At 37.4% G+C, this 14,605-nt stretch overlaps 1 pseudogene; it reads left to right on the top strand.

Annotated features, from left to right (window-relative positions):
* The first annotated feature begins 10,761 nt into the window (after positions 1–10,761).
* On the top strand, positions 10,762–11,382 carry LOC140522823 (histone deacetylase complex subunit SAP30L pseudogene; annotated as a pseudogene).
* Positions 11,383–14,605: the final 3,223 nt, after the last annotated feature.

Below are 14,605 nucleotides of genomic sequence, written 5' to 3'. Positions count from 1 at the left end.
GCAGGGCTGGTTCAATATTAGGAAAACTATTAGCATTATCAATAATATCAACAGCAAAACTAACAAAAATCACATGATTATCTCAATAGATTCAGAAAAGGCTTTCCACAAAGTAGAACACCTATTCCTATTAAAAACACTGGAGAACATAGGAATAAAGGGAACTTTCCATAAAATAATAACTACAACCATCAGCAAGCATTATATGAAATGTAGATAAGCTAGATGCATTTCAAATAAGATCAGGGGTGAAATAAGGATGTCCATTATCACCACTATTATTCAGCATGGTACTAGAAATGTTGGTTGTAGCAATTAGACAAGATAAAGAAATTTCAGGTAGAAGAACAGGAAAAGAAGAAGCAAAGTTATCACTCTTTGCAGATAATATGATGATGTACATAGAGAATCCCAGAGATTCAAGTAAAAAACTACTTGAAATAAAAAAAAAAACAACTCTGGCAAAGTTGCAGGTTACAAAATAAAACTGTACAAATCTTTTGCATTTCTATATATTAATAGTGAAATCCAACAGCAAGAGATAGAAAGAGAAATCCCACTTAATGCTAGGATAGACACTATAAAATATTTGGGAGTTTACCTGCAAAAACGAATGCAGGGACTACATGAACACAATTACAAGACACTTTTTACACAAATATAATCAGATGTAAATAAGTGGAAAATCATCAGTTGCTCATGGGTAGGCTGAACCAATATAATAAAAATGACAATTCTACGTAAGTTAATTTACTTATTTAGTACTATACCAATTAAACTGTCAGATAACTATTTTCTAGAGCTGGATAAAATAATATCAAAATTCATCTGGAAGAACAAAAGGTCCAGAGGGAGAAATAACAAAAGGGGAAATGAAATAAATGCTAGGGAAAGTGACCTACCACTACCAGATCTGAAATTGTATTACAAACCAGCAATTATCAAAACCACTTGGTACTGGTTAGGAAACAGAAGGGTAGAAAAATGGAATAGGCTAGGTGCTCAAGACACAGTAAGCAAGGAATATAGCCATCTCCTGTTTGATAAACCCAAGGAACCCAGTTTCTGGCATAAGAACTCACTGTTCGACAAAAATTGCTTGGAAAATTGGATAACAGTGTGGCAGAAAGTAGGCACAGGCCCATGCCTGACACCCCACACAAGAGTAAAGTCCAAATGGGCACATGACCTAGGTATAAAGATTCATGCCATGGACAAACTGGAGGAAAAAGGAATAGTGTATTTACCAGATTTATGGAGAAGGCAAGAATTTTTGAGTAAAGAAGAGACAGAAAGCATTATGATGTGCAAGATGGATAATTTTGATTACATTAAACTGTAAAGTTTTTGGACAACCCCCATGCAACCAAAATTCAGAGGTATGTATTCTTTGGGGAAAAAATTATAATTAATTTCGGGAATAAAGCCCTCATTTCTAGAATATATAGAGAACTGAGTCAAATGTACAACAGTCCAAGTCATTCCTCAATTCATAAATGGTCAAATGATATGAACAGGAAATTTTCAGGGGAAGGAATTAACAATATCTATAATCATACGAAAAAATGCTCTAAATTACTTTTGGTTAGAGAGATACAAATCAAAACAACTCTGAGGTACCACATCACACCAATTAGATTGCAAACAGGACAGAACAGGAAAATGATAAATGTTAGAAAGGACGTGGGAGAGTTGGAACACTAATTCATTGTTGGTGGAGTTGTGAGCTCATCAAACCATTCTGGAGAGAAATTTGGAACTACTCCCAAAAGGCTACAAGAATGTGCATAACCTTTGACCCAGCAATAGCGCTTCTAGGACTCTATCCCCAAGAGATCATAAAAATGGGAAAGGGTCCTACATGAACAAAAATATTTATAGCAACTCTCTTCTTCATGGCCAAAAACTGGAAATCAAGGGGATGTCCATCAACTGGGAAATGACTGAATAAGTTATGGTATATGAATGTAATGGAATACTATTCCCCCATAAGAAATTATGAAGAAGAAGACTTCAGAGAGGCCTGGAAAGACTTATATGATCTAATACTGAGTGAAAGGAGCAGAACCAGGAGAACTTTGAGCACACCAATGACCACAGTGTGAGCACTTTTTCTGGCAGACTTGGATATTCATAGCAATGCAAGGACAATAAAAAAAAAAATTCCCATTGGTCTTCCAAGGCAAAATGACTTCCACATTCAGAGAAAGAACTATGATATTCAATTGTAGAATGCAGGAGAGCACGTGTGTGTGTGTGTGTGTGTGTGTGTGTGTGTGTGTGTGTGTGTGTTATGTTTTGGTTTGTTACATGATTTTTCCCATTTATTTTAGTTCTTCTACACAGCATGACTATAATGAAAATGTATTCAATAGGAACATATGTGTAGATCCTATATAGAATTTTATGCCATCTTGGGGAGGGAGAGGGGTCATCGGGGGTAGGTAGGGGGAAAAATCTAAGTTTTATGGTAGTGATTGTAGAGCATTACAAATAAATAAAATGAATATACATATGTGTGTATACATATATATATATATATATATTTTTGTGTGTGTATGTGTGTATGTATGCATATATATATATATATATGGAAACCACAAAATGATGGAAGAAACACATTTCCACAGTAAGATAATTCTGAAAGCAAATAGGACGGGTCTATTGCATTGGACTCAGTGTGGAGCTTAGATCAGTAAATGCTCCACTGGGAAAGACAGGAGTAGAGTGCCCTGCAGAGTTCTGAATTTTTTTCAGCTACTGAGGATTCCAGATTTGTCAACCAACAAACCCCTAAGACAGCTTCAAAGATCAGTGTGAAAGCTCTTTCACCTAGCTGGTATGGGAACTTGCTGGGCCCCAAGCACAGACCCAGGGTGCCAGCAGGCAGTGCCTCAGAAGATGTCACTTCAGGAGCTCTCAGTCTACAGGTGGTGGGAGAATCAAGAAACTGATCTGAGTCTCAGTCCTGTGTGGCTGTATTGGGGTGAGAAGGAGCCCTGTTATGGTGGACCACGTGGCAACTCTGAAGCAGGAATGTTATTCATAGTTTCCAGGCAGAAAAGAGTGCTTATGATTGCTCACAGACTCGAAGTCAGACAAGGAGAGGAGGAAAAAGTGCTCCCTTGACTATTCCACTTGTGAGAAACTGTGAATTTACAGGTCTACAGAATAGCTGCACAAAAACCTCTGAATCCCAGGATAGTATTCCCTCCATTTGACAAAAGACTCAAAAGTCAAATAGTTGGCTGGGAAAAAGTCTCAAAAATAGGAAAATATAAGACTGTAGAAGGTTACTTTCTTGCTGGAAAGGTATTTTCTTTAATTCTGACAGGGGAGGAAGTTCAAAAGATACAACCAGAGGAAGAGAGTGAAGTCAAGGCTTCTACATTCAAAGCATCCAAAAAAAATTAAATGATCTCAGAACATGGAGGAGCTCAAAAAGGATTCTGAAAATCAGGTAAGAGTGGCAGAGGAAAAAAACTAGAAGGGGAAAAGAGAGCAGTACAAGGAAACCATGAAAAATGAGTCAACAGTTTGCTAAAGGAGACCCAAAAAATGTTGAATAAAATAACACCTTTATAAATAGACTAAGGTGAGGTTTAATTTTTGGTAAGAACTTTTGACTCCCAGATGAGGAATCTGGGAAGCCACTATGGAGCTCCCTGGCTTTGAGAACCCAGATGTTTTGCTCCCATCTCTGGTAAAGATTGTCAGACAGCTGTACCTGTCTGCTGAATTACGGTAAGGCAGAACAAGTCATGTCTGTTCATTACTTTGGGGCTTACGGACTGGAAGTGTTTGTTTGTCCAGATGAGGACTCTGGGAAGCCTCTAAAGCAGCCGCCTGGCTTTGATGTCTTTCTTCCCTCTCTAATCCAGTCATAGCAAAGTCTATCAGGAAGCCCCACACAATCTGAAGGAGCAGGAGTACTGGGAAATCACAAACATATCAACCTAGGATGGGAGTCCAGTGAAACTGAGCAAGAGCGAACCACAGAAACTCAGATAACTTTAGGAGTTGCTTCTCAGATTATTACTCCGCAATTTTTTTGTCTGTAAGTCACCCACTTGAAATTCTGGGAGCCAAGATGGCAAAGTCATCAGGAAATGCTCTACCCCTTCCCTTCTTGACCTTGAAAAACTCAGAGAATATTTCCCCAGGAAAAATACTGGAACAGTGGGGTCAGGCAAAGTGATAAACAGTCACTTAATCTGTGAGGCTAGGAAAATCTCTAAGGAGGTCTGTCTTGCTGTTTGTGAAGGGAATCAATGTAGGATCAGCGCTGTCCCAGAAAGCTCCACTTCAGTGAGCTGGGAGGAGATATTAAGCCCGAGGGGAATGGAGCCCACAACTGTCAACACCAGGAACACATGAACGCCTCAGCACAGCCAGTGGAGTAGGGAAAACACTAGTGTAAATGGGGTTTACCAACCACTAAGCCTGCCTGTGCTCTGGAGAGGAGACCTCCTGTGTCCAGATCACCCCTTCCACTCACTTACCTCAGCTAGCTCCAGGGTACTTCCAAAGAAACTCAGAAAAACGTCACCTGATCTCTGCTTTGGCACATCAGCCAAGTCAGCACCAGGTAAGCTACAGCATTCTACATAATAGCTGAAAGAACCAGAGACCACAGTACACAAAGCCTAACATTCTAAGCACATCAACAGTGGGACAGAGAACCCTGTGCCTGAGAAGTAGAGATCCGCTTTAAAAGACAGGCCTAGGGCCATCATCACGAGCAAGTAATCAACCAGAAAACATAAGACCATAGAAACTTTCTATGGGAACAAGGACCAAAACACAAATATTAAACAGGGCAGGATTGAGAATGTACTTCTGTTTCAAATTTCAGAAGGGAATATGAACTGGGGTCAATACAAAAGACCTTTCCTGGAAGAGCTCAAGAAGGATATTAAAAACCAGAATAGGGAGGTAGAAGACAAACTGGCCAATGATATTAAAAATAAGACAAAAGAAATCAAGGAAGAATTTAGAAGGAAAATTGGATTATGGTGAAAGGAACCTAACTGGGAAAATTGGACAAATGGAAAAGGAAGTACAAAAACTAACTGGAGAAGATAGCTCCTTAAAGGGTACAATTTAACTGATGGTAAAGGAGATACAAATATTAACTGAATAAAACAATTTGAAAAAAAATAGAATGGGGCAAGTATAATCTAATGACTCTATGAGACATCAACAATCAGTCAAACAGAATCTAAAGAAAGAGCAGATAGAAGAAAAGGTAAAACATCTAATTGGAAAAGCAACTGACCTGGAAAAAAGATCCAGGAGATAAAATTTCTAAGAATTATTGGTCTACCAGAAAGCCACAATGAAAAAAAGAGCCTGAGGAATGTCTTCCAAGAAATCATCAAGGAAAACTGCTCATAAGATGATGTAGAGGGCAAAATAGTCATAGAAAGAATTCACCTTTATCCTCCTGAAAGGGATCTGCAACTGAAAACACCAAGGTTTATAATTTCCAAATTCCATAATTATTGAGGAAATGAGAAAATACTGCAGGCAGCCAAAAAGAAGCCATTCAAATATCGAGGAGCTTCAGTCAGGATCACACAGGACCTTGCAACTTCTGCATTAAAAGATTAGAGGAATTGGAATATGGTATTACATAAGATAAAGGAGCTCGAACTATAACCAAGGATCAATTACCCAGAAAAATTGAGCAAAATACTTTAGGGAAGGAGAGGGACTTCCTATGAAATAAGGGATTTCCAGATCTTCCTGATGAAAGGGTCATATGTCAATAGGAAATTCCATCTTCAGAAACAACTCCCAAGAGAGACACAAAAAGATAAACAGTGAAAGAAAAACTTGTTATTCAATGTGGGCAAACAGTTTATATCCTTACAAAGGAAGGTGACACTTGTTAATCTTGAGAACTGTATATTTGTTATGACCTATGAAAGGGATATACATAGAGTTAGTGGGTATAAAGTAAATGATGTGATGATAAAAATGTGATTTAGGGCATAAAGGGCTTGTAAGGAGAGATGTGAAAAGGAGGCAGAAAAAAGTAAAAAACATCACAGGAAGAGGCACAAAAATATATTGCAATAGAGAGAAAGAGGGGAAAGTGACGGACATTGTGTGAGATTTATTGTCATCTGATTAGGTTCAAGGAGGGAACAAAAAGTAAGTTAATTATAGAAATCTAACTGGTTCTATAGGATGTGGGATGGGAAAGGAAGAAAAAAAAACTAGGGGAGCCTAAAGGGGAGGCAAGAAGTAGCAAAGGAAAGGAGAATAAAAGAGAGGGGGCTGAAATAAAGGAGGGAAGACTGAGGGAGGCAGTTGTCAAACATTAAAACACTATTTTGGAGGGGAAAGGAAAAGGGAGAACTAAAAGACAAATGGGGGGAAGAAGATGGAGAAAAAGACGCAGATAGTAATCTTAACTAGAAATGTGAATGAGATGAACTTCCTCATAAAATGAGATGGATAGCAGAATAGATTAAAAACTGTGATGCAAAAAAGTGTTGCATAAAAGAAACACATTTTAAATGGGGGGATACATTGATTACACAGACAGTAAAGGTAAAAGGCTGGGGCAGAATATATAATGCAAATTATGGTGAAAATAATACATTACAATCAGGTAGGATTTATACCAGAAATTCAGGACTGGTTCAATATTGAGAAAAATATCAGCATTATTGATCATATCAACACCAAACTAACAGACACTACGATTATCTCAATAGATGCAGAAAATGCTTTTGACAAAATACAACACCATTCCTAGTGAAAATACTATAGAGCATAGGAATAAATGGATCCTTCCATAAAATAATAAGCAGTATCTAACTAAAACAATCAGTATGTATTACATGTAATGGAAATCACTTGAATGCTTTTCCAATAAGATCAGGGATGAAACAAGGATATCCATTATCATCACTGTTATTCAATATGGTGCTAAAAATGTTAACTATAGCAGGAGTACAGGAGAAAGATATTGAAGAAATTAGAATAGGCGAAGAAGAAAATAATTTTTCACTCATTGCAGAGGATATAATGATATACTTGGAGAATCCCAGAAAAACAGGTAAAAAGGACTTCAAATAATTAGCAAATTTGGCAAGTTTTTCGGTTACAAAATAAACCCAGATATATCATCTGCATTGCTATATCTTACTAACAAAGTCCAACAGCGAGAAATTAAAAGAGAAATCCCATTTGTAGCTGGGGTAGACACCACAAAATATTTGGGAGCCTACCTGCCAGAAGAAATCCATGGACTATATGAACATATTTGCAAAACATTTTTTACTTCATTAAAGGGAAGTATTATTGTTATCATTTATTTATTTTTACTTTTCAACATTCGTTTCCACAAGATTTTGAGTTCCAAAATTTTCTCCCGATCTCTTCCCACCCCCACTCTAAGGCAGCATGCATTCTGGTTACCCATTCCCTCAATGTGTCCTCCTTTCTATCGCACTCCTCCCTTCCCTTATCCCAATATTCTTTCTTTTCTTTTATAGCAAGAGAGATTTTTATACTCCATTATCTGCATTTCTTATTTCCCAGTTGCATGCAAAAACAATTCTCAGCATTCTTTCCGAAAAGTTTGAGTGCCAACTTCTATCCATTCCTCTGTCCTCACCCAATCCCACTGAGAAGGCAAGGAGTTCAATATAGGCTATACATGTGTAGTTATGCAAAAGAATTCCATAATAATCATGTTGTGAAAGATGAACTAAAGATTTCCTTCCATTTTATGCTGCCCATCTATTGTATTCTGCCTTTTGATCTTGTCCCTCCCCAAAAGTATTTACTTGTAAATACTTCCTCCTCCCATTTGCCCTCCCTTCTGTCATCCCTGTCATCCCTAATCTCTCCTACCCGTTTCTCCCTACATCCCTGTAGTTTAAAATAGATTTTTTAAGACAGATAGATAGACCATTTTCCCCTGAAGTATTATATTCAGTTTTTCTGGGGAGGTTATTCTTAGTTTTAATCTGAGTTACTTTGACTTCTGAAATATCATGTTCCAAGACCTTCTATCCCTTAATATAGAAGCTTCTCGATCTTGCTTTATACTTATTGTATTTCAATAATATTGAATTGTTTCTTTCTGGCTTTTACAATATTTTCTCCTTGAACTGGGAACTCGAGAATCTGGCTATAATATTCCTAGGTCAGTGGATCCTTTCTATATTTGTTTTTCCCTCCAGTTTCAGAATATCAGGGCATCTGTCCTAGATAATTTCATGAAAGATGATGTCTAGGTTGTTTTTGTGATCATGACTTTCATGTAGTCTGATCATCTTCTTATTGTCTCTCCTGGATCTATTTTCCAAGTCAGTTGTTTTTCCAATAAGATATTTCATATTATCTTCCATTTTTTCCTTCTTTTCGTTTTGTTTTGTAATTTCCCGGTTTCTCATAAAGTCATTAGCTATCATCTGCTCCATTCTACTTTTTAAAGAATTATTTCCTTCAGTAAGCTTTTGAACCTACTTTTACATTTGGCTTGTTCTACTATTTAAAACATCTTCTCCTCATTGGCTTTTTGGACCTCTTTTGCCTTTGGGTTAGTCTCTTTTTAAAGGTGATGTTTTCTACAGCATTTTTTGGGTATCCTGTAGAAAGCTATTGACTTGCTTTTCATAATTTGCTGTCATTGCTCTCATTTTTCTTACCAACTTTTCTTCCATTTCTTTTACTTTATTTTCAAAATCCTTTTTGAGCTCTTCCATGGACTGTTACCAGTGCATATTTATTCTGGAGGTTTTAGATGCAGAATTCTTGACTTTAATGTCTTCCTGTGACGGTAAGCATTGTTTTTCCTTATCTTCAAGTATGGGAGAAGATATTTGTTTACCAAGAAAGCAACCTTCTATAGTCATATTTTTTTTTCCTTTTATGGACATTTTCCCAGGCAATTACTTGACTTTTGAGTTTTTTGTCAAGTGGAGGGTATACTCTAGGTTCCTGTAAGTTTTCATTTCGTCCAAGGTAGTACAATCAAGACTGGAGGTTTTACTCCTCTCCTGGTCTGTGTTCTGGTCCCTGAGCCACCACAAGCTCTTCTGCCCCAGATCTGTGAATATAATTCCCTGTCCAGAGTCTCCACCAGCTCCACCACTCCAGTGTTTCTCCTCACCGCAGCACTGCAATGCAGGACTGAGACCCAGCTCAGCTTTCGATTCCCCTAGGGTCTTTAGGGTGAGGGTTCCAAATATGGACGCTGTGCTACAATTCTGTGCCCCTGGGCCTGGTGTTAGGACAGGACTCTGCTTCCTACTCTTCCAGTTGAAAGAGCTTTCTCACTGACCTTTGAAACTATTTTTGGCGTTTGTGAGTTGTGGAATTTGGGAACCACAGCTGCTACCCATGACTCTGCCCTGCTGTCTGCTCAAGTCCTATCCATGCTGCACAGTGCAGCTAAGTCTGGTCTGTGCTCCATGGGCTGCCCTCTGCTCTAAGCTCAGTGCTATAGACCCTTCATGTTAGCCTTCCAGGCTGCCTTGACCTGAAAATCTCTTTCACTCTGTCCTTTTGTGGCTTCTGCTGCTCTAGAATTTGTTTAGAGTCTTTTTTTACAGGTATTTTATGGACTATGGGGGGAGAGATTGTACAAGTCATTCCTTCTACTCTGTCATCTTGGCTCTGCCCTTACAAAACACTTTTTGAACAAATAAAGTCAGATCTAAGTAAGAGGAAAAAAATTAATTGCTCATGGGTAGGCCAAGTCCATTTAATGAAAATGACAGTTCTATCTAAATTAAGTTATGTAAAGCACTGAATCAAATTTACAAGAACACAAGTCATTTCCTAGTTGATAAATGGTCAAAAGATAGGAACAGTATTCTTTCAGAGGAAGAAATTAAAGGTATCTACAGTCATAGGAAAAATTCTCTGAATCACAATTGTTTAGAGATGCAAATCAAAACATTGCTGGGGTACCACATCACTCAATTTTTTATTGACTAACATGACAAAACAGAAAGATGATAAATGTTGGAAAAGATGTGAGATAGTTCAAACACTAATTTATTTTTATTGGAGCTATGAGCTGATCCAGTCATTTTGGAGAGCAATTTGAAACTGTTGCCAAAGAGTTGCAAAAGATATGCGTATCTTTTGAACCAGCAATATCCCACTTGGACTGTATCCCAAAGATATGTAAATGGGAGATGGTCCCACATGAACAAAATTATTTATAGCAGCTCTATTTCTGGTGACCAAAAGCTGGAAATCAAGGTGATTCTCATCAATTGGGGAATTGCTGAACAAATTGTGGTATATGAATGTAATGGAATACTGTTGTGGTATAAGAAATGATGAACGGGAAGAAGTCAGAGTGTCCTGGAAAGATTTATATGAATTGATGCTGAGTGAAAGGAGCAGAACCAGGAGAACTTTGTAAACAGCAATGCAAAGACCTCAAAAATTCCCAATGGACTCTTGAGGCAAAATGTTTTCCATATCCAGCGAAAGAAACATGGAACTGAATCACAGTATAAAGCAGACCATTGTCTCTTCTGCCATGTTTTGCTTTGTTTTATGGTTTCTCCCACTCATTTTAATCCTTCTATGCAACATGAATAAGGTGACAATGTATTTAATGAGAATGCTTATGTACAATCTATACAGATTGCACTCATTCCTTGTCTTGGGGAATGAGTGAGAAGGGAGGGGAAAGTGATGGGGAAAGTGGGGCAAAAAAATCTAAGATATGTGGAAGTGATTGTAGAAAAGTGAAAACAAATGAAATAATTTCAAAAGATGAAATTAGTGGGGCAGCCCAATGAGCATTGCGGGACTGACTGGGCTCCCAGGGCCACTTGTTCGAGGCAACTCCAGGCCCTGGAGTGCTCAGGCAGCAGGAGGTCGGGCCCACCACCATATCCAGGCCCCGCTCCTGCCTAAGGCCAGAGCTGATGCCTGATCAAGGACAGGGAGCACTGCAAGACGCCTGCTGGAAAAGCCACCTTCAGCAAGAGGATCCAGAAGAGCATTTCCCAGAAGAAACTTCGGCTGGACATTGACAAGATCATAAGACACCTGGATATCTGTGATTTGCAGAAAAATTTCATCCAGAGTGTATGAAATAAAAGGAAGAGAAAGACCAGTGATGACGGCAGAGATTCTTCTGAGCACAAAACAGACATCCCTGAGATTGATTTGTATCAGCTGCAGGTGAATACGTGGAGGCGCTGCAAAAGGCATTACAAGTTGCAGACCAGACCAGGATTCAACAAGGCACAGCTAGCAGAAACCATCAGCAGTCACTTCCAGTACATCCCAGTGAAGGAGAAAGAGACTCTTGATTATTTCATCTATATGGTGAAAAGTAATAAGAGTAGACTGGACCAGAAAGCAGAGAGTAATAAACAGCTGGAATGATGAAGAGTCAACTGTAAAGACATTAAGTACAATGCTTAGTGGACTGGCGATACCTGGAATATTTGTACCTGTGAAGACTGCTAAATTCTATTGAAGATTTAAGAAAAAATGTGTGAATGATGTAAGAATTCAATTTTAGTTCACTTAAATAAAGATTCATTAAGCACCTATCATACATGTAAGGCCCTTTGTGGCCAGGAATAGTGTATTCTATTGCTTCAATGTGTGTATAAAAAGACTTTCCTTTAAGAGTGGATTAAGAAATAGAGTCAAGCACTCTTACATGACTGTGGCAGGCTATGATGCAGCAGATGACAGCATTAAAACATTTCTTCTGGAAATGTGGGATCTGATAGATTATAAATCAAAAGATTCAATAACTACCTTAGATTCAGATGGCCATAGTGTTGGGACTCAGCCATAGATATCAGGGAAGCAGCAGTTGACGATTAAGGTGCATGGGCAGAAGGATGTCTGTACTTTCAGGTAAGCTGCTCAGGGCTCAGAAGTCCCTCCTTTCTCACCAGCTTTGCAGTTCACTGGAGTCAGCCAAGACATCCCTCTGATCTCACTGGAAATCTGTTTCCACCCCACCAAAATAGTGCCTTGCCTGGAGTAGGCATTCAGATAAAGATCTGTTGGTTCATTGAGCACCAAAAATATCAAATGTGAACAGTTGCCACAGATCTCTTCTGTTGGATTGGTGGCAAAGATTAGTGTCATGCTTCAGGTAGAAGTTGGACTTCTCAACTCAGATTCTGGAGAGAGTGAAAGAAATACAAGTATCCGAAAAAAAAAATAAAAGAAGCCAAATGGAAAATAAGGTAAAAAATCTCAGTGAAGAAAATAGTTTTTAATAATTAGAATGGAGCAGAAGGAAACTAATGACTTCATGAGAAATGAAGAAATTATAAAACAAAACCAAAAGAATGAAAAAAATAGAAGACAATAAGGAGTACCTCATCAGAATAACAACTGGCCTGGATAATGGATTCAGAAGAGATAATTGAAAAATTGTTACCCCAAAAACCACAATCAAGAAAAGAAACTAGACATCATACTCCAAGAAACTATCAAGGAAAACTGTCCTAATACTCAAGAAAGAGAGGGTAAAGTAGAAATATAAATAATTCACTGATCATCTCCTGAAAGAGATCCAAAAAGTAAAACTCCTAGGAGCAGCCAAGTTCCAAGCTTCACAGGTCTAGTAGAAAAATATTACAGGCAGCCAGAAAGAAATAATTCAAATATTGTCGTGAAACAATTCAAGTATTGTCTTAAAACAATCAAGATAACAAGAATTGAGCAGCTTCTATACTAAGGGTTTGAACGCTTGGAATATGACATTCCAGAACTCAAAACAATAGAATTAAAACGAAGAATCACATACCTGGCAAAACTGAGTAAAATATTCAAGGAAAAAGAATGAATTTCAATGAAAGAGAGGACTTCAAAACATTCTTACTGAAAAGACCAGAGGTGAATAGAAAATTTGATTTCCAAATAACAAAATCAAGAGAAACATGAAAAGGTAAACAGGAAAGAGAAGTCATAAGGAATTCATTAAAATTGAACTATTTACATTCCTACATGGCAATATGATATTTGTAACAGATGTCACCTTTCTTCGTATTAGGGTAGTTAGAGAGAACACTCACACACACACATGTAAAATGCATGCATACATATATACATATATGCACACACCCATAAACACACATGTACACATACAGGTGTACACATATGCATATATAAATATACATGTGCATACACGTGTGTGAATAAATGTTTTGGCATATGTATGTATGCATATATGTATATACATGCATACATACATACATGTGTGTGTCTTTGGGTATGGATATGTGTATTCTACATGTTTATGTATATGTGTAGGCATTTATACGGGTGTGTTTTGTATGCATATATGTATATATATCCATTTGCACATACGCATATATTCATAAATATATACATAAATCCATATTTATGTGTGTATATATACATGCAGATAGATCTATAGCTCTATTTGTCTATGTATGGATATATATCTATATATAGATGCACGTTTCTTTCTATATATTCATATCTATATATCTATTTCTACATCTATATCTATCCATCCATCCATCCATCCATCCATCCATCCATCCATCCATCTATCAATCTATCTATCTATCAATCGATCTATAACAGACTTAGGGCACAAGTTGAGCTGAATAGGAAGGAAGAATACCTAAAATATAAAATTTACTGTTGAGTGCAATGTTTTACGAATAAGAGAAAGTTAAAGGTAGAATATAATAATCATCTCACATAAAAGAGGCAAGAAAGAGCTTTTACAATGGAGAGGAAAAGAAGGGAGACGGAAGGGAACAAGTGAGCCTTAAGGAGGGAATAACCCACATTCAATTGGGTAGGGGAATCTATTTTCCCCTTTAGGAAGGCAGGGGGAAAGGGAATATTAAAGGGAAGATAAAGGAAGGGACATCACATTGGAGAAAGTGATCATCAGAATAAAACACTACTGCGGTGGAACAGGTCAAGAGAAAGTATGGAATAAATGGACAGAGGGAAATGTGGTTAGTCCTTCGCAATGTAGCTGTTACGGAGGTGTTTTCCATGATTACACATGTATGACTTCTATTGAATTGCTCGCTTTCTCAATGATGATAGATAGGGAGGGAGGGACAGAATGAGAAATTCAAAGCTTTTAAAAATGAATGCTAAAAATTGGTTTTGAATACAACTGTGAAATAAGGTGCACAGGCAATAAGGTATAGAAATGTCTTTTGCCCAACAGGAAAATAGAGGAGAAGAGGATGTAAGAAGGGGACGGGTGAGAGAAGGGAAGACAGAATGGAGGAAGGGAGGGAGGGGGTTCATGCTGTCCTGGGGTGGGGATGAGGAGAAATGGGGAAAAGTTTGAAATTCAAATTCCTGTGAAAATGAACTTTGAAAAGTAAAAAATAAATAAACATTTTATATATATATATATATATATGTATATATATATAGCATATATAAATATTTAAATTTAGGTATATAAATAATATGATGCATAATTATATATATATATATGTATATATAAATAAGCTAAATTTATGTATATAAATTATATGTGTGTGTGTATATAATTGAAAACAATATGTACTTGCATAACAACATGTATACATATATACACATATATACATAGGTATATTTACATATGTGCATATATATG

This window comes from Notamacropus eugenii, chromosome 2, assembly GCF_028372415.1.
Source record: "Notamacropus eugenii isolate mMacEug1 chromosome 2, mMacEug1.pri_v2, whole genome shotgun sequence".
In the NCBI taxonomy this organism is placed as follows: Eukaryota; Metazoa; Chordata; class Mammalia; order Diprotodontia; family Macropodidae; genus Notamacropus; species Notamacropus eugenii.
The sequence above is the reverse complement of the archived record's forward strand: the minus strand, read 5'-3'. Positions and strand labels throughout refer to the sequence as shown.